General features: G+C 43.5%; 1 non-coding gene across 1 annotated transcript; it reads right to left on the bottom strand.

Annotated features, from left to right (window-relative positions):
- Window positions 1-1,769: 1,769 nt before the first annotated feature.
- On the bottom strand, window positions 1,770-1,860 carry trnar-ucu (transfer RNA arginine (anticodon UCU)). Its single transcript is given in 2 exon segments — window positions 1,770-1,805; window positions 1,824-1,860. It is a non-coding gene; the product is annotated as a tRNA-Arg (tRNA).
- Between the last annotated feature and the right edge of the window lie 1,202 nt (window positions 1,861-3,062).

The raw sequence follows: 3,062 nt of genomic DNA on the forward strand, positions 1-3,062 counted from the left end.
GAAGGGGCCTGTCTGCCTTCAGAGCAGAAAACTGTGTGCATGAATCACACCCCGAACACGGCTACTTTTATACCAGATGTGTGTCTGAAAACAGTAAAGAGAACCAGCTCACGATAAACCGCTCAATGTTTAGCGGAAGAGTTTCACTGAGTCATGTGTGCGATTCCCGCTGATGTGCTTGTTCAATGTCGGGGAAAGGCGGATTTGAAAGGTTTGCAGGGAAATCGGTGCAGTTTCGATGGGCCACTGTTGGATTCAATTATTTTTCTTTTAATAATCTATCCGAGATCACATCGCATCTGTGGAGAGAGAAACGGCCGTTCCCGTGTAAGGTCTGCATCTGAAATGTGAACTATCTCTATTTTCCCGGATACTTTCCAGTACTGGTCGTATCTCTTTTTTCACAAATACCACCAGATCTGGAACATATTTCCAGCATACCGCTCTACCACGGGTAGCAATGTCAGGCTCTGTGGCAACGTTGGTTAAAGCGCCTGCGTAGTAGCAGGCATATCCTGGTTTCAAATCAGTGTGCATATGCACTGTTAGTATCACTTTTTTTCACAAATACCACAAGATCGAGAACGTTTTTCCAGTATTTGACCTTACAGAGAGCCTGTGTAGTTTAGTTGTTGAAAGCGCGTTTCTCGTACACAGGTGGTCTGGCCTTCAAATCCCAGTTAAGCCTGGATTTCTTTTACGTGATATTTGCAATTGTGCTAGTCACAATGCCGTTTTCTTCCTCGGCAATATTATCTCCCCTTCACAGTGGATGATCTACAAAGATGAAACAAAAGCATATTTCGAGACTCCCCACGAATATCCCGACTGTTTATTTACAAGATCCAAGTATTTTCATCATGCTGCAATAAAAAAAACATTTACTTTGCACTAAACCCAATGGCGTAAGTTCTACAAACACAGCTTTCCATTTTTTTCCCCACAGAGAATTTCTAACACAGTCAAATGACCTTAGAATCATACAATCCCGACAGTGCTGAAGGAGACCGTTCTGCTCATCGAGTCTGTACCGACTCTCCGACAGAGAATCGCACACAGGACCTTTCCCAGCGGCGCCACGCATGCACCACACTAATCTGCCTATACAAACACCTTGGGGACCAAGGGGCAATCTTGCATGGCCAATCCACCAACCTGCTCATCTTTTGGGAGGAAACCGGAGCACCTGGTTTCCTGGGTGAATGAAACTTGAACAGCACTCCAGACGTTTGGCACTATCCAGCACAAAGCATCCCACTTTATTCGCTTCTTATGCATAAAAGTTCACTCCCTCCACTACCGACACACAATGGCAGCAGTGTGCCCGACCTACAAGATGCACTGCAGCAACACAGCAAGACTCCTTTGCCAGCACCTTCCAAACCCACGGCCACTACAGCCTAGAAGGGCAAGCGCAGCAGACACATCAAGATAACACCACCACGCTGCAGGGCACTGATATTTATTTATTGATTGTAGTTATTTATAAGTTGTTGCTGCGTGTGAGTTTTTAAATCTTGTTTATCTTCCAAAAGAAACGAAATATCTAATTGAAAATTATGTTACTCCTTCTAACGCAACCAGCGAATGTTGTGTCACACTTTAAGAAAGCCACTGGGGTTTGCGTTTTCTTCTCGAGTCAGTGGTTTTCCTGGGAGCCGAGTAAACAGGAACAGCACGGAAAGGTGGCAGAGCAGAAAATGTCGGTGCCGAAACTGAATCACATCAAAGAAGAAGCAAACCGTTTGCTACTAATCTGATCCAAAATCCGACTCTGGTGGGACTCGAACCCACAACCTTTGAATGGCTCACTTGTCCTTATTTAGAAGTCCAACGCGCTATCCATTGCTCCACAGAGCCACGTGCCAACAGATTAATTTACAGGTCCATATATGGATTCTTGACAATGTAGAAACTTCTGATAAGTTCACAAATCTCGTATTGAAAACGTCGGTAACAGTTAGGAGGAACTTCGCTGATTGCAAGTCATGTTGGGACATCTTATGTCTGTTAAAACAACTGTGGAAATACAGACCTTTATCTCTTTTATACAGGAAATCTGTCCATCACGGAATGATCCTCCCGAGCTCTCCTCCTCATTCTCTTCAACAGCTTGGAGTGTAATCTCGCAGGCTTCATAGTTGGGCGACACGTACTGCTCCATCTGTCACAGAGCGGATCAATTGCAGTAAAACATCTACACAGAACACAACGCAAAGCGGGAAGTTGGAAATCCGAAGCAAAAACAGAAAATGCTGAAAATGCTCAGCAGGTGAGGCAACACTTATGATTAATGGAGATTTCTGTAAAACAAGATTTTGAAGCACAGCACAGCTACACAGTTTAAAGTTTCCATTCATCCACAATGGATGCTCCATTCTATGATTTTGAACAATTCAAATTGATAATGTGCATTGTTATTTTTGTCGCCACAGCCTGAAAACTACTTCAGGCATTGATGTCACCCTTGGATTTTAAATTTGTAAATCCATTCTCTATCTTTTTAACGCGACTATTGAAACATTATCCATCACCCGCTCAGTTCTTTTTCAATGAGAAGGAGAATTGAAGATATAGTTAGATAACGTTCTTTGACTAAATTTGTACAGAAGCATAGAGGCGGGAATCACACACAGCGCTTCATTAAACTCAAACGCTAAACATTGAAATGAGACAGCTATTAATCAAGGGATGGTTCCATTTATTCATTTATTATTTATGCAGAATAGAAAGGTTGGTGCAATCTGGACAGTATAACTGAGCAGACTGAAACACAATGGGGACTGGACAGGATAAGCCGACCATGGGCAGTGCACAAAGAGAAGGTGCAACGTTAACTGAGTTATCGACGGAGCAATGAGTCGTTGCAGAGTGAAGGTACATCGGAACGTGGGAGTGCTAAATGTTTAATGATCACTGCACAAGTGGACGGTGAAATGCAGACTTCAGGCTGGATATTCAATGGGTTCTGTGAAGGGTGAATAGACGGTGGCATCTTGGCATGGTGAAGGTGCCAAGGGACGAGGAACACTAAAGGCACACACTTTATTTTATCTCACCTC

Source organism: Mustelus asterias, unplaced genomic scaffold, assembly GCF_964213995.1.
Source record: "Mustelus asterias unplaced genomic scaffold, sMusAst1.hap1.1 HAP1_SCAFFOLD_35, whole genome shotgun sequence".
Lineage (NCBI taxonomy): Eukaryota > Metazoa > Chordata > Chondrichthyes > Carcharhiniformes > Triakidae > Mustelus > Mustelus asterias.